The sequence below is a fragment of the Podarcis melisellensis genome (assembly GCF_964234715.1).
Source record: "Podarcis melisellensis genome assembly, chromosome: 6".
NCBI classification, from domain to species: Eukaryota; Metazoa; Chordata; class Lepidosauria; order Squamata; family Lacertidae; genus Podarcis; species Podarcis melisellensis.
The window spans coordinates 85231782-85255633 of record NC_138538.1 but is presented as its reverse complement, the minus strand read 5'-3'; the positions used below and the strand labels follow the sequence as shown (position 1 = coordinate 85255633).

The 23852-nt window shown below is 43.4% G+C and overlaps 1 long non-coding RNA gene across 1 annotated transcript in view; it reads left to right on the top strand.

The window, feature by feature from the left end:
- LOC309371911 overlaps positions 1–23373 on the top strand; it is a 248516-nt gene extending 225143 nt beyond the window's left edge. The window contains exon 3 of the long non-coding RNA XR_014169344.1: positions 23306–23373. This is a non-coding gene — a long non-coding RNA (uncharacterized lncRNA). The remainder of the gene's footprint in view (positions 1–23305) is intronic.
- The last annotated feature ends 479 nt before the right edge of the window (positions 23374–23852 follow it).

The following is a 23852-nucleotide window of genomic DNA, read 5'->3' as shown; positions in this document are numbered from 1 at the left end:
CGTTGACTGGCAATTGCTCTCTGGGTCTTGGGCAGAGAGAGATACTACTACTACAACAACAACAATTTATTATTTAACCCCCCAGCCACTCTGAGCAGCTCCCATCAGAATATTAGAAACACAATAAAACTTCAAACATTAAAAACTTAAACAGGACTGCCTTCAGATGTCTTCTAAAAGTCAGATAGTTGTTTATTTCCTTGACATCTGATGGGAGGGTGTTCCCATCACTTGATACCTGATCCTTTTTATTGGGACATGCCAGAGAATAAGAACCTGGGGCTCTCTACATCTGAAATATACTCAGAGTCGAGAGTGGATTTCATGCTCTTTATTCAGCTCATAGTGGTGAGGAGGAATGGAAGTTCCCCCACAATATCTGCTTTATATACATCATTTACACAATGGGCTGCACGTGACTGGCTAATTCCGGGATTCTCCTGTAGGCCAATCCACCTGGAGCTGGATTGGGTGGTTCCTGTGGACCAATCATACTGCTGCATTGTTCTAGGACCAATCAGACTGCTGCATTCTGAATCCTATTGTTCTAGGACCAATCAGACTGCTGCATTTTGGATCCTATTGTTCTAGGACCAATCAGACTGCTGCATTTTGGATCCTATTCAACTCAGTACATAACACCATTCAAAGCTGCAATACTCAGCTTTGGCTTTATTTGCCTGGTTTGTAGTTTGTAGAGCAGAAGGGCCTAAACTGGTAATTTATTCCAGGTAAGCCAACTGAGAAGGGATCTTCCCAGCACAGACTTTGTTGTATTCTGGCTTTTTAAAAATATGTCTAAGTCATCCAAATGGTGTCTATTAACTTTTTCTGACATGGCAGTATTACTTACAGACCCCCTCACAATCCAGAAAAGTATAAAAGCCCATCCACCCATTTCTTTCTAGCCACAGGTTCACAGCAATGCCTACCAACACTTTTGCTCAAACCGTTAAGCATGGCTTTCAGGTGGAATGCAAGCCAGGAAGCTCATAATCTTTGGGATTGCTGATGAAGCAAAGGGTGGATTAAAAGGGTTACACTGCAACCATTGGAGACAAACAACCATGGAAAGCAGTAATAGGCACCTGAATCAGTTAAATTGCATGTGACATGCACTGTAGATACAAAGGGGGTAAGTCAGAAATATAGCGCTTTGCTCAAATATAATCTGATTTGGGGTTCTCTTCTCCATCTCCATCCTTTGTAGAGAACATCTTTTTCACTAGATACAAATTGTCCTTGATATTAAAGGGAATCATTGTCGATAAAAAAAAGAGAGTATTGTGCAGATGCCTAAGCTCAGTGTACCAAATTGCAATCAAAACACCCCTCTAACAAGGCTGGATTAAGGTAGTTGGTATTCCTCATCATAATTTCTCATTTAAACTGCAGTGTAGACTTGTTATCCATTGTTCACCTATTGGGTTTAACTAGTACGCAGTGCATCCCCTTCTAAAAGCGAAATCGGGTTAAATATTATTCATCCATCCAGTCTAGCTTGCACTAATCAAAGTTCCCTATTTAATTGCTGATCAGCATGCTATTGATCATCCAGATTCAGTCTGTGCAATCGGAAGAATTCCAAAACATCCTAAGAAACAAGGCAAGTGCTTTCTCTATGTCCCCACCCCCCACCCCAAGGCTTTATGGCTCTACTGTAACATCTTGTAAAACAGTCGCAATATGTGTGACATTTTTCTGCACGATTTCCATTCTTGGGAATACAGTCGTACCTTGGATCCAGAACACCTTGGTACTCAGATGTTTTGACTCCTGAACACTGCAAACCCCGGAATAATAATAATAATAATAATAATAATAATAATAATAATAATAATAATTTATTTATACCCCACCCATCTGACTCGGTTTTCCCAGCCACTCTGGGTGGCTTCCAACAGAATATTAAACTACAATAGTTTATTAAACATTAAAAGCTTCCCTGAGTGTTCTGGTTTGCGAATGTTCTTTGGAACCCGAACGTCTGACAGGGATTCTGCAACTTCTGATTGGCTGCAGGAGCTTCCCGCAGCCAATCAGAAGCCACACTTTGGTTTCTGAACGCTTTGGAAGTCGAACGGACTTCTAGAACGGAATCTGTTCGACTTCCCAGGTATGACTGTACAAATCATGGATTTTTGCCACACCACTAATCAAGTTGGGCTTTCTACCTGGCAACCAATGTTAGCTATACCATTTGAAAGAATGTGCCAAGAGGTAGTTGTTTTCTGCTTATACAGAAATTAAGCACTTTCTGCAATCCAGGTCACAGATCCAATCTATTTCATGGAACCACCAGTCTACCTCCCAAACAGAAATCCCACAATTTTATCTCAGTTTATTGCTGAGATATTGCCTTTTCAAGCTTTGACCTATAAAGTTAGATGTCAAGCACTCAATTATTTCCTCACATCACAAAGTTCTCCCAGGAATTGATTGAATTCTTCTGGAGTGGATTTCCCCCCCTCCATCCTGAGACGCACCGAAGTGTCTTATAAGGCTATTTCAGCTGGTACAGCATAAATATCGTGGCATAGCCTCATGGTGAGAGGCAGCTGACTGTGAAAATAAAATAAAAATCCAAACAAGTTAGTTTCAGAGAATATATTTATAAAGGGTTCAAAGCAATCTTGGTATTATTTTATTTCCGAAAGCTTTCAAAGGAACATGCATTAAGGGAGAAAATTTATAACATTTAATAGAGATTGGCAACCTCACTATTAAAGCTTCTTGCCAGTCAGAAGAACTCCTATGGTTCAGCTTGGACAATACGTAACTCAATCCTGTGGAAGATATTGGAAGATGCAGAAGACCTGTATCCTTTAGGTTTCCTCCCTATGTGGATTTTCTAAACTCTCCTTTTGCTGCAAAAATGCAAGATTTTGTAAGGAATTTTTTAGTTACACAAGGAAGGCCATCACTAGACATTCCCTTATGAGGAAAAGCATGCCAAGAAACATAAGTATTCTACAATGTGGGTCGAGATATGATTTGGATCCATCTCGTGACGAAGATGTGAATGTCCATCTAATTCTCATACCAGTGCTCCAGCTTTTCACATGTGGCTAACCATGGGTGCTAGCTAGTGGGGGGCAAGGGACCCTGGGACCCACCTAAATTTTCAAGGAGGGGGCTGGAAACCTTTGATATCCCATGTTGACATATCCACATCACATGTTCAAGCCATGTGGTTTGTGGTTGACACGTCAGCACATTGTCTGGCGTGTAAATGTGACATGAGCACATCACATGGCAATGGCCCCCTGAATTGTGGTGGCAAGCCATTGTCCCTGTGGCTCACTGATCCTACCCAGCACCTTATTGTGTATCAGTATCTCTGCATCAGGGTCATGATCCTTCAATCTGTGGGAATGTTGAGGGTGGCAGGAGAGGTTATATTGTTAATATCTTTCCTAACTTGCACTAGCAAGTTTCTTCACTTAGCAGAGGGCATTCCCCTTCTTACGCAGCAGAAAACAAGTTGCTGACTCATCTGAGCCGTTTACTATTACAGTGGTACCTCAGGTTACATACGCTTCAGGTTACATACGCTTCAGGTTACAGACTCCGCTAACCCAGAAATAGTGCTTCAGGTTCAAAACTTTGCTTCAGGATGAGAACAGAAATCGTGCTCCGGCGGCGTGACAGCAGCGGGAGGCCCCATTAGCTAATGTGGTGCTTCAGGTTAAGAACAGTTTCAGGTTAAGAACAGACTTCCAGAACGAATTAAGTTCTTAACCCGAGGTACCACTGTATACAATTCAGTCTAGCTCAGATTGAATTGTGTGTTCCTGGTAAGATCCCCCTTTGAATCCCTCCTAAAAGAATAAAGACACCACAGTCTTATTCATAAGTAACAAAAAAGTAGTTTTACTCACGAGCACAGTGTGATCCCTGAAGGCAGGCTTTAGGCTTAAAGTTACAAACATGTACAAATAGGTTTGCCCCATATGGGAGTTGACCTAGTGACTACAGGCTAGCAGTCCAGGAAGTTTGCAGGATAAAAAGGAAGATTGAAGAGAGAAAGGTAGCAGGTCTGGAAAGGTCATGCCCACCCACTAGTCACATGCAAGGAAGATTGCTCCAGGCCAGGAGGAACAGGAAATTTTGACTTGCTGGACCAAACATTCCCTTGCATGTCCACTCTAGCAAAACAAGGAATGTTGTACTTGAATGCTCCCAGCAGATTACATCCCACACAATCTATCTCAGGGGCTCCTTTGCTCATTGCATTCTCGGTCTTGCAACCAACTTTTGTTAATTGTACTTTAGACCACACACTTAGTTTTCTTCCTGGTTTGGTTGTTGTTGTTTGTTTTCCTCATTGGCAAGATGTAGAACATCCAATAAAATCCAGGCTCCCAGTTTCTGCTGTAGAGAAAACAACTGCAATAACACATGCATTTTCATTGCCTCCAAAGCAATGTATTACAAATGACCTGGGGAAATTACAGGAGTAGCGTACTACGTATGGTCTGAGAAGACCGAGAAGTCATTAATTACAAGCATTGGTGCAGCAAATTAGTTTATACGCTTTGCTAGTCCCCCACCCCACCCAAAGGACCAATTGTTCTCTGTATCTGTTTACAAAGACTGGAGTTTGAAATGTACATGATATATCTTCTTGTGATGTGAAGTGTTCATTTAAAGGGGAGTTGCGCTGGTATGGAATTAGTCAGGTTATACATCTTATCAATAATAATGTGATGTATGTGTATGTGTGTGCAACTTTTTCCTGATACTTAGTTTAGGGAATTCCCCTGAGATAGGAATAGGTTTGAAACATCCCAGTTGAAATTTTGCCCAGCTCATTTGGATAAGGCTGTTTATATGTTCCTTATATGAAAGAGCTCCTTCATACATATGGTGGCTCATGATGTATCATGAGCCCATTGGTGAAAGGTAAAGGACCCCTGGACGACTAAGTCCTGTCACAGGCTATTATGGGATGCGGCGTTCATCTCACTTTCAGGCCGAGGGAGCCGGCGTTGGCAGTTCTATGTATCACAGTTGCCAAAGGCAGGATCTGTTGGGATGTCAACAGATGCTAGGAGAGGATATCTCTGTGAGATCTTACTTTCCCTTACTCACATTTGTATGCTCAGCAGAGTGCCAACCTTTGCAGCTTAAAAGGAAGCTTAGATAGGCTAGCTTTAGCCTTTTAGTTTAAGTAATCCAGACAGGCTGGATTTTCCTGGTATTTCCTCCTTCTAAAACGGTAAAGGATCCCTGACAGTTAAGTCCAGTCGTGAACGACTCTGGGGTTGCACGCTCATCTCGCTTTACAGGCCGAGGGAGCCAACGTTTGTCCGCAGACAGTTTTTCTGGGTCATGTGTCCAGCATGACTAAGCCGCTTCCGGCGAAACCAGAGCAGCGTATGGAAATGCTGTTTACCTTCCTGCTGGAGTGGTATCTATTTATCTACTTGCACTTTGACATGCTTTTGAACTGCCAGGTTGACAGGAGCTGGGACCGAGCAATGGGAGCTCACCCCGTCGCAGGGATTCGAACTGCCAACCTTCCGATCGGCAAGCCCTAAGCACAGTGGTTTTATTCCCCCCTTAAAATAATAATCACACAAACTGTCTTGTCAAAGGTAAAAATAATATTTACTTACTCAGCATACTTGCTGAAGAGTAACATATGCAGCAGCTTTGTTCATGCAAGCTTAAAACGGTAATATGTACTTAAGTCTAGCTTAAAATGCTGCAGCTCAGACTTAGATGTTCTCACATTACTGGCAGAGCGGAAAGAGATGGCACGAGTAAGAGCAGAAAGAGAAAAAGGATGTACCCAGGCAGATAGGACAATATCTATCTATCTGTCTATCATCTATCACAGTGTTTCCCAACCTTGGAGCTTCAGCTGTTTTTGGACTACAACTCCCATCATCCCTAGCTAGCAAGACCGGTGGTCAGGGATGCTGGGGATTGTAGTCTGAAAACATCTGGAGAACCAGGGTTGGGAAACACTGATCTATCATCTATCATCTATCATCTATCATCTATCATCTATCTATCATCTATCTATCTATCTATCTATCTATCTATCTATCTATCTATCTATCTATCTATCATCTATCTATCATCTATCTATCTATCTATCTATCTATCTATCTATCTATCTATCTATCTAATCTATCTATCTATCTATCTATCATCTATCATCTATCATCTATCATCTATCTATCTATCTATCATAATCATCTATCATCTATCATCTATCTATATCTATCTATCTATCATCTATCTATCTATCATTTATCTATCTATATCTATCTATCTATCATCTATCTATCTATCTATATCTATCTATATCTATCTATCTATCTATCTATCTATCTATCTATCTATCTATCTATCATCTATCTATCTATCTATCTATCTATCTATCTATCTATCTATCATCTATCTATCATCTATCATCTATCATCTATCTATATCTATCTATATCTATCTATCATTTCATTCTTCTCCTCTCAGGGCACAGTGGGGATGTCTCTCACAGAGTTCTCTCTAGCAAACCTACAGGAAAACTCTGGGAGATTCATCACCTACCATGTGCCTATCTAGCAAATTTAATAGGAATGTGGTGGCGCTATGGTCTAAACCACTGAGCCTCTTGGGTTGGGCTTGCCGATCAGAAGTTCAGCGGTTCAAATCCCCGTGATGGGGTGAGCTCCTGTTGCTCTGTCCCAGTTCCTGCCAACCTAGCAGTTCCAAAGCATGCTGGTGCAAGCAGATAAATACTGCTCCAGGGGAAGGTAAGTGGCATTTCTGTGCGCTCTGGTTTCCGTCACAGTGTCCCACTGCACCAGAAGCAGCTTAGTCCTGCTGGCCACATGCCCTGGAAAGCTGTCTGTGGACAAACACCAGCTCCCTTGTCCTGAAAGCGAGATGAGCACAGCAACCCTGTAGTCGCCTTTGACTGGACTTAACCATCCAGGGGTACTTTACCTTTTTTTGAACCTAGCAAATTCATGAATGGTTTGACTGCACTTTAAATATCTCACATGATCCACCTAACAAGTCCCTTTGCAAGGACTTCCCCTTTTCTGTCCCCTAAGTGCCCCCTGCCTGAAACTGACTGGCGGCGGGGGGGAGTAGGGAGAATCCCCAGATCAGCACAAAGGGGGAAGGAGCTCTTATTCCACCAGGCAAGCTGTGCAGACAACCTTGTGCAGACAGAATGTTCATCATAGCACAACTTTGAATTCCACACTATGTGTATGACCCTACTAAGTAAGATTCATGGCCCAAGTTACTGGTTAATTACACTGCACACTTCTGGTACTTATTAAATTGTGGGGTGGTTTGGAGGATAGATGGAGTGCAAAACTAAAGTCCTGAAAAAATGAGTCTAAATCAGGTGATGGTGAACACTGCTAGGCAATTGCTTCAGATTTTGTTTTCCTGCTTTGAAGGAATGGGTTTCCAAAACCCAAAAACTGACTGTGCAAGCAGTTTTAAATTGCACCAAAATCCCTATTTTTCCTTAGCTAAAAATGCATAAACTCAAGCCGTCGAGTAAATCCATAAGAAGAACAAAGCTCTCTCGCTTATCAGTCCGTGGCGGCAATTAGTGACCTTGCCAAGTTCCAGTACAGCAGGGATGATGCATGTGTGCTTTATCTTACGTCCTGAACACACTCTGACACACAAACCCAGGTCCGGGAACAAACGCCAGAGCGTGTTCCCGGAGATGATTACCTCGTCCCAGATAAGCATAGGAAGAGGAAGATCCTTTTATGGTCAGAAGTACAGGAAGGAAGATCCTTTTATGGTTGAGAGTACCAGAGCAGGAACATATGTGATGTCAACCTGTGTACGTAGGCCGACGTTGGTTGGGCTTCTAGGGGAGGAGTGAGAGGGTGCCTGGAGGATATATAAACTGGGCATGTAATGCGTTGAAAGAAAATATGAAAATGATTTATAGGTGGTACATGACACCAGTCAAGCTTGCAAAGATATATCATGTGCCTGATAATAAGTGTTGGAAATGTAAGGAAACTGAGGGAACATTCTTTCACCTCTGGTGGACGTGCCCAAAGGTTAAGGCTTTCTGGGAAATGATCTATAATGAACTGAAAAGGGTATTTAAGTATACCTTTCTTAAGAAACCAGAGGCCTTTCTTTTGGGCATTGTTGGCCAGATGGTGCTAAAGAAGGTCAGAACCTTTTTTATGTATGCAACAACAGCAGCAAGAATACTCATCGCAAAGTACTGGAAGACACAAGATTTGCCCACCTTGGAAGAATGGCAGATGCAATTGATAGACTACATGGAACTGGCAGAAATGACTGGCAGAATCCGAGGCTTGGGAGAAGAACAAACAGAAGAAGATTGGATGAAATTTAAAGACTATCTGCAAAAACATTGTAAACTATTTGAATGTTAAAATGATGCAGGATACAGAGATAGTGTGGCATTAGTGACAAATTTGAGAGGAATGTGCAAAGATGTTGTATAAGTAACAAGTAAAGAAACATAGCAAAATTAATCAATGGTGGGGATTATAAGACAAGTGGTTAGCAGCGGCAATGGTTAATTTAAAAGAAATGAAGTAACATTAAGATCAGTTAAAATAATGGAAGAGTTTGCTGAAACTAATTTGGAAATTGGAATACAGAAGAGGGAGGTGTGAGGAGGTCGGGAAAGTAAGGCACATGAAATTAAGAATTGAACTTATATATTTTTGTTTGATTTTTATGTTATATTGTTTATTGTCTGTTATTGTATTGTGTTGTTTTGTTTGTTATGATAAAATCTGTTGAAACCCTAATAAATATATATATATATATATATATATATATATATATATATATATATATGCTTTCGTAGATTTTCACGGGTACAGGAATGCAGGTTTTGGTGTCCTCGGGTGTCTTCCCGTGTAAAAGGGAAGACACCCGAGGACACCAAAACCTGCATATATATATATATATATATATATATATATATATATATATAAACTGCATGAAACCTGTCATTTTTTTGGACTTGCTGTGGACTTGATCACACAAGTGCCTTCTGCTATCCGGAGAGCAGAATAAACTCTTTCTTTGAACCAACTCGGTGTCATTTTGACTTCCTTCCTCCTGTTCCGGAGCAACGCTGACCCAATCGGTGAATTCCAATAAGGCTAGAGCTTAATGCTGACCAACTATCCCCACGATTGCAGACAGGGTCAAAGATTTGTTATGTGTGTGTATGGGGTGGGGGGTGGGATTGATCAGGAGTCTATCGAAAGCTCCTCACTGTCTTGATTGAATTCCTTTTTATTAAGCCTTTCCAGTTCGGCTTGCTTTTTTCATTACAGCTTTCTAGCCTAACCTCCAGAAGTAAGTTGATATATATCTGCAATATTTTATTTTTTTGCTAAAGTTTAATAACTTAGTGCAGAATGATCACCCGTGAGTACTGCAAAGGTCTTGAAAGATCCAGGTCAGGCAAAGTGTAGAAAGTACAAAAGGAGAATATATTGGTAGAGCTTATTTGGATATAAATAAAGCACCTCAAAGTGGCTCCCCATGACAGGGGAGACCTTTCTGACTGTAAGAGCTGTTCAGCAGTGGAACAGACTCCCTCCAAAAGTGGTGGTGGCCTCTCCTTCCATGGAGGTTTCTGAACAGAGGTTGGATGACCAACTGACATGGATACTTTAGTAAGATTCCTGGGGTTGGACTAGATGACCCTTGGCTTCCCTTCCAGCTCTACAGTTTTGCAGTTCTATGAACAGAATAAAATATCAATTGGTCCTGCAGTGTTATGGTCCCTTGGAGGCACCATAAAAAGCATTAAATATCCCTAAGGAGAGAAAAGTCTAATCTTGGAGAGGGAGATCTGACATTGGAAATCTATGTGTGGGCTTCCCATCTACAGTCATCTATCCTCAATATGTCAGTGTCAGGGATAAGGCTACTCATTTAGCATGATGTCAGGGCAGGGACCAATAGTACTGTTTCCTCCCTTTTCTGCTGTGTACAGTGCTATTACAGTATTAGAATGTGAGCACACAAATGTTTTGCATCTGATGATTATGACTGATGTGTTAGTAATATGATTGGCCTGTGTATGTGAATGGGAGGGAAGTAAAGAGGCAAGGGACAAAGAGATGGTACCACCTAAGACAGGCATGAAGGGATGTGGGTGGCGCTGTGGTCTATATCACTGAGACTCTTGGGCTTGCTGATCAGAAGGTCTGCAGTTCAAATCCCTGCGACGGGGTGAGCTCCCGTTGCTCTGTCCCATCTCCTGCAACCTAGCATTTCGAAAGCATGCCCCAAAAGTGCAGGTAGATAAATTGGTACCACTCCAGCAGGAAGGTAAATGGAGTTTCCGTGCGCTGCTCTGGTTTTGGTGTTCCGTTGCTCCCGAAGCGGCTTAGTCATGCTGGCCACATGACCTGGAAAAACTATCTGCAGACAAACGCCAGCTCCCTTGGCCTGTAAAGCGAGATGAGCACGGCAAACACTGAGTCGTCTGCGACTGGACTTAACTGTCAGGCGTCCTTTACCTTTTAAGACAGACATAGGCAAACTCAGCCCTCCAGATGTTTTGGGACTACAACTCCCAGTTGGTGTAGTGGTTAAGAGTGATAGACTCGTAATCTGGGGAACCGGGTTCGCGTCTCCGCTCCTCCACATGCAGCTGCTGGGTGACCTTGGGCTAGTCACACTTCTTTGAAGTCTCTCAGCCCCACTCACCTTACAGAGTGTTTGTTGTGGGGGAGGAAGGGAAAGGAGAATGTTAGCCACTTTGAGACTCCTTCGGGTAGTGATAAAGCGGCATATCAAATCCAAACTCTTCTTCTTCTTCTTCTTCATCATCATCATCCCTAGCTAACAGGTCAGGGATGGTGGGAGTCATAGTTCCAAAACATCTGGAGGGCCGAGTTTGCCCATGCCTGACCTAAGAAAATAATGGATTTGCTTATTTATGTGAGCCTTCAACTTGTATCCTTTTAACCCTCCTAACACTTTTCAAGTTTCCTCCCCCGCCTTGAAATGTCATGGATCACCCTTCTCTCCAATTGCATTGGACAGTTCACAGGAATACAACGAAGGCTTGTTTCCTTTTTCATGTTTTAAACACGATATGTTTAAACGCAATAAATTAGCCGCGTCTGTCACTCTGACTTTTTGTAGATGTCAGGCTAATGACACCTGTCATATATATGAATGCCACTTGTGGCCTTTTTAGGATCACTGAAATAAACATTAGCCATTGCTAAATGCAAAATAAAAATAAGGTTGCTGATGAGACAGCCTCTTTAGTCTTGCCACCTACAGCCCCGATGTAATGGTGCTGGCATGTGTGACACATTGAAATGTAGATTGAAAATGAAAAGAAAGAGTGGTGAGGGCTCTTTGAATTGGAAGTAATGATATCTGTGTGTGTGTGTGTGTGTGTGTGTATGAGAGAGAGAGAGAGAGAGAGAGAGAGAGAGAGAGAGAGAGAGAGAGAGAGAAGGTTTTATGACCACCCTGCTTCCATTGAGCCACTCTTTCTTATGACGTCGGCACACACCTTGGCACCCTGGCAGGTATGACGTTAGGTGCTGCAGAGTACCATCTTGTCCTCAGTGCTATTTAACATCTATATAAAAAGCAGAGACATCACCTTGCCAACAAAGGTCCATATAGTAAAAGCTATGGTTTTCCCAGTAGTGATGTATAGAAGCGAGAGCTGGACCATAAAGAAGGCTGATCGCTGAAGAATTGATGCTTTTGAATTATGGTGCTGGAGGAGACTCTTGAGAGTCCCATAGACTGCAAGAAGATCAAACCTCTCCATTCTGAAGGAAATCAGCCCTGAGTGCTCACTAGAAGGACAGATCCTGAAGCTGAGGCTCCAATACTTTGGCCACTTCATGCGAAGAGAAGGCTCCCTGGAAAAGACCCTGATGTTGGGAAAGATGGAGGGCACAAGGAGAAGGGGACGACAGAGGACTAGATGGTTGGACAGTGTTCTCAAAGCTACCAGCATGAGTTTGACCAAACTGCGGGAGGCAGTGGAAGATAGGAGTGCCTGGCGTGCTCTGGTCCATGGGGTCACGAAGAGTCGGACACGACTAAATGACTAAACAACAACAACAACATGAAAGCACTGGGAGTGGTTATCAGGAGATCTGATCTGAGGCCAGGCATTAGCAATATGCTGATATTCTCAGATGAATTTCTGTAACGTTTGAATAAGGAGAGGCCATGCATGACCCAAGTCCATGTCCCAAAGCAGTCATAGGTTGGATCACGGCCAATAAACTGAGACAGAACCCTGATGAGATGGAGATTCTGCAGATGAATGGTCCCCAAGTCTGGGAACTGGGAAGCTTGCCTGCTCCAAATGGGGTTGCACTTCTTCTGAAACAGCAGATAAGTACTTTGGAGGTGCTCTTCCAAAAGGACATTATAGGCCCAAGTGCCCTCTGTGGCAAGGAGTGCTTTCTACCAACTATGCTATGTCAACTATGTCAACTATGCCTCCTTGCCTGGAGAGGGATAGCTTGGCAACTGTGATTCATGAACTGATAACCTCACATGTGGACTATTGTAATGTGTTTTATGCCAGGCCTTTAGGCCAGGTTCCGCAACTGCAATGGCTAAGGTAATGTGTTGGGCAGCTAGTCACACAAATACCACATTAGTTCTAAAAGAACTGCACTAGCTGCCCATTAATTACCAAGCCACGTTCAAGATCATGTTAACCCAGTGCCTTTTTTCTGGGAGGACACAAGGGTACGCATGCCCCTAAACATTTTTTTTGAATATAACGGGAGAAGAAACTAAAAACGTTGAAAATTTTAGTTTCTCCCCTAGCACGGTGAATCATCAGTTCCATTGAATGCCACAGTGAGTCGTCGGTTCCATTGCTACCCCTGATGGCGGCCTCGTTTCCTGTCATGGTGTTTCCTGAGTCTCAGATGGAAGTGAGCGTTTAATGTGTGAAGCAGTTTAGAATGTGGATGTGTGGTGTTTTACTGATGAAAGTTTGCCCTCATGGAGGGGCAGTATTTCAAAAGAGTAGGAGAATTACTAATGACATCTGGCGTCAGACACCAACAGCAAGCAGAGGGATCGGGAAGATGTTAGTGCACACAATCTCATGCCAATGTGGAAGTTACTGTGAGCTGTCAGCTGTGTAATAATGAGGTAATGCATGTTCTTTGTACAGTGGTACCTTGGTTCTCAAACTTAATCCGTTCCAGGAATCCATTCCTAAACCAAAGCATTACAAAACCAAGGTGTGCTTTCCCACAGAAAGTAGTGCAAAGTGGATTAATCCGTGCCAGACTTTTAAAAACAACCCCTAAAACAGCAATTTAACATGGATTTTACTATCTAACAAGACCGTTGATCCATAAAATGAAAGCAATAAACAATGTACCGCAGTCACACAATCAATCCATCAGTAGTTGAACTGGGTTTCACACAGTCACAAAAACAAAACAAAAAAGAGCCACAAAAACAAAAACACAAAATAAATAGCAAAAACAGACAGACCTCAGCGTAACACTCAAAACGGAAGTGTGGCACTCAAATTGGAAGCGTAACACTCAAAATTGAGCATGTTCAGCTTCTGAAAAAAGTTCGCAAACCAGAATTCTGGGTTTACAGTGTTGGGGTTCCAAGTTGTTTGAGTACCAAGGTGTTTGAGAACCAAGGTACCACTGTACTTTTGTCCATTTACTGTATCTATTTCCCTTGATTTGAACTATAAAATGGTGATTTTCTTGAGTCAAAATGAGAGTACCTCTAAACATTTTTAAAAAACAAAACCCCACTGTGTTAACTTATAAAGCCTGGATCTACTTGAGTCCAAGTTACCTGGTGACTCAACTTCTCTTGTGTAGACCTTTTTGATCAATGGAGGTCTTGTTGGTTCTGCTGAGACTAGCAGACTGTCTTCTGATGGCAACATGGAAATAGTTCGGTGGAATGCTCTCCTCCTTGTTATCTAGGAAGCATCAATTGTAGCATGCTTTTCTTTGGGCATTTCCCAGCTGTTAATGCTGGATCATATACCTTCCTTACCTTATATTCCTCAGCGCCTGATTTTTTGGAATGGTGATAGTTGTAGATCAGGGGTCGGCAAAATGTTTTAGCCGTGGGCCAGTCCACTGTCCCTCAGATCTTGTGGTGGGCCAAAGAAGTGGCATGGGGGGGGGAGCTGGAAGAAGAGGCGAGGAGGGTAAGTAGTCCTCCTCTCCACACACATACCCAGCCCCAGCCACTGTGCTTACCTTCCCTGGGGCTGCAGCCGCCGCCGCTTCTCGTGGGTGGGGCAGAGTAAGCTTGTCCACTCCACTCTCTGGCTCACAGGAGCACCAGGGCAGCGGCAGCAACTGCGGAGGAAAGATGAGCGGTGCAAAAGGGCTGGCTCCAGAGAGGGGCTGCTTAAAATGGCGCCCAGCCAGCTCAGCCCAGCCCCCTTCCTTCTCTAGGCAGGGCAGGGAGAAGCCAGGAGGAGGGAGGGAGGAGGTGCTGCCACGGTGTGTGTGAGGGAGAGGGGGGGAATGGAATGGCGCAAGGGGCAAATGGCGCAGCCTAAATGAACAAAATTCCCATGCTAATCCACGGACAGTCTGCGGGCCGGGTCCTGAAGGCAGTTGGGCCTGATCCGGCCCTTGGGCCTTAGTTTGCCAACCCTTGTTGATTGTAGATGCATATTTGGTTTTGCTGCATTTTTTTGACATTCTCATTATGGTTGACTATCTAATTGGAATGGCTTAAAGAAGTAAATAATGTGAATAATACTTTTGATGTAATTAAGCTGGGTCAGACCGTCCTCTTTTTATGAGAGTTGTGTAGGAGTTTTGTCATTAGTGCCTTTGACATTTGCTTCTCTGGTAAAGCAGCCTAGCCAATTAGTGAAAGTACAGGGGTGGTAAATGATTGAAAAGTGACTGTGAATGAACTGCTTTGGAAAGGTTTTCTGAAAACTTTCTTTCCTGATATGGTGCATACTCTTTTATGTAAACACAGATGGAGAAAGTTTATAAAAACAAACTTTATAAAAATAAGTTCCATATTCTTCCATAGGATATAAGGTGTAAGAAGCGGAGACACAAATGATTCTAAGTCCCCATCTGCATTATACAGTAATGGGCTGTCCCCCAAATCCTGATAAGGGTGCTGGGAGTTGTTAAGAGACCTCTAGTCTCCTCGGATGGCGCTGTGGGTTAAACCACAGAGCCTAGGCCTTGCCGATCAGAAGGTCGGTGGTTCGAATCCCCACGACAGGGTGAGCTCCCGTTGCTTGGTCCCTGCTCCTGCCAACCTAGCAGTTTGAAAGCACATCAAAGTACAAGTAGATAAATAGGTACCGCTCCAGCGGGAAGGTAAACAATGTTTCCGTGTGCTGCTCTGGTTTGCCAGAGTGATGCTGGCCACATGACCTGGAAGCTGTATGCCAGCTCCCTCGGCCAATAAAGCAAGATGAGTGCTGCAACCCCAGAGACGACCACGACTGGACCTAATGGTCAGGGGTCCCTTTACCGTTAAATGAATACAGTGATACCTCAGTTGTTGAACGTAATCTGTTCTGGAAGACCGTTTGACATCTGAAATGTTTGATAACCAAGCAGCAAAGGGCAGTCTGCAAAGTCAATGGAGAAAACTGAAAAACAAACAAACAAACAAACAACAAAGTTGAAGCCATTTGACTTCCGAGGTGCGTTTGAAAACGGAATTTACTTCTGGGTTTTCGGCGTTCAAGAAACGATATGTTGGGCTTCCAAGATTCTCAAATAACGAGGTACCAATGTAAAACAGAAAATTTAATAAAAATTATAGGGGGGGGGGAGAATTAGGACACTAATTGATGTAGGCCTATCCTCACGTGATTACTGCAGGCAGCATTTGACCACATGAAGATGGCTAAAGATCACAAGTAATCCATAGACTGGAGTCCTCATGAAGATAGCCCCATGAAGATATTGTGCTATGTAAAGCATGGGAGGGCTTCGTGTTTACGTTAATGGTGAGGTGGTCCACAGTGTGCCTGGCAAAATGCATGCTGATCTGTAAAATAGGAATCTGGGGAAAAGGTTTAATAAATTCTGCAGCTGCACAGCTGCATGCATAGGAAAGGGGAACCCTGCCCAATGGTATTAGGAAATAAGCACTGGTAGAGAGATAATCTGTTTTTCCTTGGTAAATTGTTAGAGTTAAACTAACCCCCTTAGAAAATATTCAGTTTTAGTTTTCTGAAAATAAAGTATCACTTTCATTCATTTGTGGCAGGGTCTTCTCCAAGATGGTAATAATGATAAATGATCAAGCCTAGGAAGAATTGCAAAAATAGGGCATCATCAAACCCAATGTATTTATAGTAATCTGTGTTGCTGAGTTTACTTTTTTTCATACTTACAAAGAAGCCTACTGGGTCAAGTAGTCCAGTGTGAAACAAGAAATATCAGAAGAGGGGCAATGAAGAACTGAAAATGCACACATCTCTACAATGTCAGTGTAGACCATGGGTAGGCAAACTAAGGTCTGGGGGCCGGATCCAGCCCAATCGCCTTCTAAATCCGGCCCGTGGACGGTCTGGGAATCAGCATGTTTTCACATGAGTAGAATGTGTCCTTTTGTTTAAAATGCATCTCTGGGTTATTTCTGGGGCATAGGAATTTGTTCATCCCCCCCCCAAAAAAATATAGTCTGTCCCCCCACAAGGTCTGAGGGACAGTGGGACTGCTGACCCCTGATGTAGACAAACTCCCCTCCGCTTGATTTGAAATTGGCATGGTATTTACAAACTTTCCCTGTGAATCTGGACAAAAAAGATCCTCAGTTTCCTGATAATTCTTTCCCAGCTCATAATCATAGCTGTCAACTTACAGATTTGAAAATAAGGGACCAGCAGCCTCAAAAATAAGGGATCAGCAGCCAAAATAAGGGATTTCCGGAGCACAGGTATGTTCAACTTTTGAGCCCCTCCAAGTCAAAGGCAGAAAGCCCAGCCAGCAGCCAAACGAAGCCTCAAGCGGTGGTTCCCACAGCGCAGCAACCCGGCAAAGGGGATGCAGCAAGGAAAACCACTGTCACCTCTCCGCTGGGAAGCGCTGAGCAAAGGCGCCTCCCCAGGCAATGTGGCCAATTTGATTGGCACAAGGCATGCAAGCTCCACCCCCCAGTTGTTCTTAGACTCCTTATTGGGTGAGCAACACAGCCAAGCAACACAGTTGGAGCCTCCCTCCTCCCTGGCCGGCAGGGAGGGAGGGAAAGGAGCTGCTTCCTTTGAAACCCGGGAAATTTAAGGGACATCATCAATAAGGGACAGCAGCGGGACACAGCGCTGAGATAAGGGACTTTCCCGCCAAATAAGGGACGGTTGACAGCTATGCTCACAATGTTGGCCTGTGTGCACTGATGGCTCTACACACATTTGCATTAGCGTGTTTCTCCTCCCACTTCCAAATCACAATTTGCTTTCAGCTGCCCTGAACCTCACTCCATAGCAACAGCAATGACAGAACTGCTTTTACACTCAACTGCCCAGCCAACCTCCTACTACCACAACCTCCTACACACAAGAACAAGAAATAGCTTTAGATGGGGACACGTGGGATCCATAATAACGTTTTACAGCGGTTCCCTAGAATCGATGCCATTGGTGGCCTCCTCATGTAGGCTCACACTAATTTTAGGAGACCAGAGCTTTACTCACTATTTAATAACATTTGTGACAAGCCGACCTAGGCTTAATTCATTTTAGCGATTTCTAAACCACCCTTCATCAAAGAGTTTCCAAGGCAATTTTTACACCCAGGTGCTGTTTGACCTTAAGTTGCTACTGCTGCAATGTGGTTTCAAAGTATTTCATAGAACCAACTCTTCTTATTGGGCAACCCTTATGCTTTAATTCCTGCCATCTTCAAACTGACTTACTGGGATGTCAAATACTAGCTGCCAATGATGGGAAAGTATTGCCAGGCACAAAGAATCTGAAAGGTTTAGCTTCCCCTTAGAATAAAGAGAACCAGCCACAGTCATAGCCTGGGATTCTTGCTCATCCAACACATCTGAAAACTGACAGCAACCTCATTGTCTCAGGCGGCTCCTAAGAGATTGAATGCCAACAGTTTACAGATAGAGTGGATGCACAGTCCATCTCTAGTCTCTTTTCATAGAAAATGTAATGTTTCTCAATTTTTCTTCGTTAAAAAACCTACTTCTGCAAGCCCTGGGCTTACACTGGATCTGCAGAAACCTTTATTTTATTTGTGAGTAGCCCTTGCTTCCAAAAGGATAGGTTCACTATAAGAAGGAAAAACGGAGGAGAAGTGGAATCACATATAAGATTTGAAAGGAACAACAAACAACTGCTTGGTTTGGTGACCTAGTCAGCGTTCACAGCCATCAACAAGAGTACTGTTGACAGTAAAGGTAAAGGTAAAGGGACCCCTGACCATTAGGTCCAGTCGTGAGTAGCACACGGAAACGCTGTTTACCTTCCCGCTGGAGCAGTACCTATTTATCTACTTGCACTTTGACGTGTTTTCGAACTGCTAGGTTGGCAGGAGCAGGGACCGGGCAATGGGCGCTCACCCTGTCGCAGGGATTCAAACCGCCAACCTTCTGATCGGCAAGCCCTAGGCTCTGTGGTTTAAACCCACAGCGCCACCCGCGTCCCCACCCGCATTACTGTTGACAGTAAGCAGCTTACAAAGCAACTGGTTTGGGTGCTTGATTTGGTGAATATTAATAATACACACAAAATGTCAGGATGAAGAACAACATTTTTTGGAAATGGTGCTGAATTCATTATAAGCTGGACCAATTCGTGTAACAAGTCAGCTGATTTATTAATTGTAGTGCCACTGTTATCACGTGTGCATTTTCCCTTTTATCCAAGACACTAAGAAACAGTGCCTATCTTCTGTTTCCTCCATTTTATCCTCACTAAAGCCTGGGATTGGCTTTCTGGCATCACCTGATTCCCTAGGCCAAGAGGATTATGAGCTCTTGTGTGATTTCTCTATATGTCTGCAGTTTTACCTCTGACTTAGAACCCCGGGGAGGCATTTCCTTATCCTCAAGTATAAGGGCTATTCCTTCTGATAGTAGAATAAAGATTCAATGATTGTTTTTGCCTGAGTAGGCCTATTAGGAACTGGGATCATTGGCAATTTTCACTGGACCATTTAGATGCTCTTGAAAGTGGAGGATTTGGGGGCATTTTCAGGGGGATAATGCAATCTACCCATTGTTAGGTGGGCATGGGAGTGGGGCTTCCCATCAGGAGAGGAGTCAGCAGAGAGCTCTGATCTAGTCTTTGCTGATGGTTCATATGGCAGCAGAGCTGCTACAACCTAGCAATCTTCTTTTTCTTAGAGTGACCCAGTAGGAATGATGCTATGTCATGACAGACCCTTGTTCCCAAGGTTCTTAGGGTGGGAAAGATGGTTGCCCTATGTTCTAGGCAAAAAAAGAATGCAGAAGGCTTCAGGTCAATCCCTGGCATCTCTAGATAATAATAATAATAATAATAATAATAATAATAATAATAATAATAATAATAATAATTTATTTATACCCCAGCCACTCTGGGCGGCTTCCAACTAAATATTAAAAACAATACAGCATCAGACATTAAAAACTTCCCTAAACAGGGCCACCTTCAGTTGTCTTTCAAAAATAAAATTGTTGTTTATTGCCTTGACATCTGCTGGGAAGGCGTTCCACAGGGCGGGTGCCACTACCGAGAAGGTCCTCTGCCTGGTTCCCTGTAACCTCACTTCTCGCAATGAAGGAACCGCCAGAAGGCCCTCAGAGCTGGACCTCCATGTCCGGGCTGGATGATGGGGGTGGAGATGCTCCTTCAGGTATACAGGACCGAGACTGTTTAGATAGATAGAGTTGCCTAAAATTCTAGAGTGATAATGCCAATCAGAAGAGACTATACTGAGCTAGTAGGACCAAGAGTCTGAAGCTTCTATGAAATAGCAGGGAAGTTGTTTTTAAGAAAAGCATGTCTAGAATGCTCTATTGCTTCCCAGCGGTGTTTGGTACCCATTAGGACTGGTAGGACCAAATGTAGAGCTTATTGTTGGTGGAGCCATAGCCAATGACAGACAGACCCAACCTGCTCTGGTTTTGTTCCCAAAGTCCTCTCTGCTGAATTCTATAGACCATCAGAGACATCAAATTGTTATAAATAAGAAGGCAGGCAAGTGCTGCCTGGCTGTGGGAAATGCCCCATTCATCCTAACGGACCAGCCTCCACGGCTGACCCTTCTCTTAATGGTAAGAACTCTTACCTCCTGAAAAATTGTAGAATTTGCCCTCCCCCAAGAGATGCATCCGTCTATGTCTTCCCCTCTCCAAAATTGCACTCCCCCAATGAATGAATGTTTGGCCCAGCGCTAGAGATTACATATGCTCATGGGTCTTCACATATAACACAATGCATATATGAGTGTGCTTGGCTATGAATGCTAAGATTCTTCAAGTAGTACATTTAAGAATGTTTAAGAATCAGTTTAATTGAATAAGATTTTTTTAAATCCAAGGAATACCATTCCACAAGCTACCAATGTGAAATTATACAACGCACATTTATTTAATTGTCTCTCCTACACAACCCAAGAGTAGGCTGATAGACTCTAAAATTATAAAAAGTGAGCCTATGTGTTTAATTAGACCCAAACTCCTAATGGAATCATTCCACACATTCCTGAAAGGGGTTTATCCCACTGTACTTACAATAAGAAGCTTTAATGAACATTAATGAAAAATTAACAATGAAGGAAGCAAACAGCGTGTGAAATTGCTTTTCTGTACATCTTACTGTTTTGGTATTTCCGAGATAAAGAGAGATAACAATGTCAGGAGATTTTTACAGCCCTTCTGATAACTATGTTTTGTGCACCCAGCACTCCGTTGTGTAAGGTTAACGGTGCTTTCCGTCATATTGTTTCGCACATTCAGTAATTAACGCATCGAAGGAGAGCTCAGCCAAGACTCGGATAAAGTGGCTATTTGATATCTGGGAGAAGCTTTAAGGTTATTTGATTACATTCCCGATAGATACATTTCCACTTCACTACTTGGCTCAAAGCACCATAAGTCCTCTTGTTCCACCGTTTAAACACTTGTATGGGGATGCTGTTGAAAGTAAGATCTTGTCTGTTAAACATCAGTATTCTGAGAATTCTTTTAAGTGTTCACAGATTTCCCCAAACCCTCGGTATGTTGCACGCTTGCACTGCAAGAAGTAGATGGGATAATATGACGGGTTTATGAAAAGATGATCAAACCAGGATTTTGACACATAGAACTGACAAGATATAAAGTATTTTTTTTGGGGGGGGAGTTGGACTTCCAAAATGACAGCATGGCAGAGAGGTGGTATGAACAATGTTGGCTAAGTAACAGAATGCCAGAGATGCTAGAGATGGATTTCTGCAAAATTACCAAGAAACCCATTTTCTGATTGGAATGGGTGTTCTCCCCTATCCTGAAATCAATTATATACACCAAAAATGATGGATTCCCCCCTGCCCCCATTTCTCTTCACTGCATGAAGGCTTCTCATGTGTGATCTTCTTATTTCACAGTAGCATGATAAAGTACTTTAAATGAACTCCCAGCTTTGTTCATTTGTTTCTGGTATTTGTCAAGCAGTCTTCACTGTACTTGGTCAGAATGCAGTTATCTCATGATAGCATTCCTTTCCCAGGCTGACCGGAACCTTACGCTTTCCTCCCTTTGTATACGCTATTCTGCCTTGTTCATTGGACACACACAAAGAGATTAAGGACACAACAGCATAAGACAAGGCCTGGTGTCTGGTGGCAGAGGATACAACCCCCACGGCAGATCACCAGGAATGGATAAGACAAGGAAAAGTTCTTACCAACTGCTTTTTATTCAGTATTCACAGAGAAAGACTTGGACATGCTGCCTCTTGGAATAATGGCATTTTCCCAAATGAATCTCCACCCTCTCCCTCTCTCCCTTCATCCGTCATCACTATGGGTGCTGAAAAGTGCCCTTTGCCTCTGAACTCCCTGCTCTACTACTTTCAAAGAGGGGGGTGGGTTTGGAATGCTTTCTAAAGAAACTGTGTCCATCAGCTGTCATCCCCGCCCCCCCCCCCGGTGCTGCTTCTTCTTCTTCTCCCATTATTTCCCAGCTTTCCCCCTCATCTGCCCCTGTTGTAATTCTGAACTTTCTTCTTCTTCTCTGGAAAGGTCAGGCTGGGGAGGCAGTCTCTGTCAGGAGTTTAGCCTACACTCGAGTAGGACCATGGCAGAGACACATGCCCGACTGGCATGTTCCCTCCCTCCTGGACATTTGTTCGGGAGCTTCAAAAGCTTTCTTCAGCCCAAACATCACAGCGACCAATGCCAACAGACATCGGCACACTTAGGGATCCGCAGAGTTTGCGCACCTTGCATGACAGACCTCAGCAACTCAGCATTTTGGCTAATCTACTTTATTTACATATAAACACACACGGAGCACTGCAACATGACTCCCTCTTGCTCTAGTAGCAGACAGCAAAGACAAAAAGACAAAGGACAACAGTCCCACTTCACAGAACACAGTAACACAAACATCCTGTCTCCGTCACATATACATATACATATACATATACATATACATATACATATACATATACCGTCATGTGAAAGACAAAAATCCAATGACTGCAATCATGGAGCAGGAATTCTAACAGTTTCCTCTATTCCTGCTCTGCCCAGTCCCTGACACCTGCTGGCTCAGGCCAGTGGACCATCTAGTCCAGCGTTATGTTCTCATAGTGGCCAAATAGATGGCTTTGAGAAGCCCCTAAGCAAGGACACTTTCCCTCCTTGTGACTCTGAGCAATTGGTACTGAGAGGTATACAGCCTCTGACAGTGGGCCTGGAGCATAGGCCAAGTGACTAGTTGTAGTTGATAGCCATTTGTCTAAACCTTGTTTAAAACCATCCAGACTGGTGGCCATCAGTATGGGCAGGTGGTTAGGTGATTGTTGTTGTTTGTTTGGAAGATTCACCAGTTTGCTGTTGGAAAGCTTGGTTCCTTGATTCCTGTGTCTGATGACAGCAACGAGTCATGCAACTGGCTGCAGCTTTGTTTTGGATGTTTGTATGTGATGCCATTAAGGGATGCGGGTGGCACTGTGGGTTAAACTACAGAGCCTAGGACTTGCTGATCAGAAGGTCAGCGGTTCAAATCCCCATGACGGGGTGAGCTCCCTTTGCTCAGTCCCAGCTCCTGCCAACCTAGCAGTTCGAAAGCACATCAAAGTGCAAGTAGATAAATAGGTATCTATTTATATGGTGGGAAGGTAAACGGCGTTTCCGTGCGCTGCTCTGGTTTCGCCAGAAGCGGCTTAGTCATGCTGACCACATGACCCAGAAGCTGTATGCTGGCTCCCTCAGCCAATAAAGCGAGATGAGCGCCACAATCCCAGAGTCGGTCACGACTGGACCTAACGGTCAGGGGTCTCTTCACCTTTACCTTCTGTGATGCCATTAAATGGTTTGATGATGACGATGAACTGGCTGCAGCAAGAAGAGCTAGGTATGAAGACTTCCTCAAGTAGGGCTGTATGCTTGGCCAGGACAGTTTCACAGTGTTCACGGTCTCTATTATGCTTAAATGCTGCTTCAAGATGAACTGAGAGGCCAGCTGTGTGTGTTTGTCATTTGTGCATGAATTGAAATCCCAAAAAGATTCACAAGAAGCCATTCTGTGTCTGGAAAATATAACATGAGAAACAACCTTTAGGAATGATAAATATAGTGGAAAGCAGAAGTAGATATTTGTACATTTTAATTCACTCAAAAGGGAAGTTTCAAACTTCTAGGACAAAATGAATCTTCTGTGGTTTC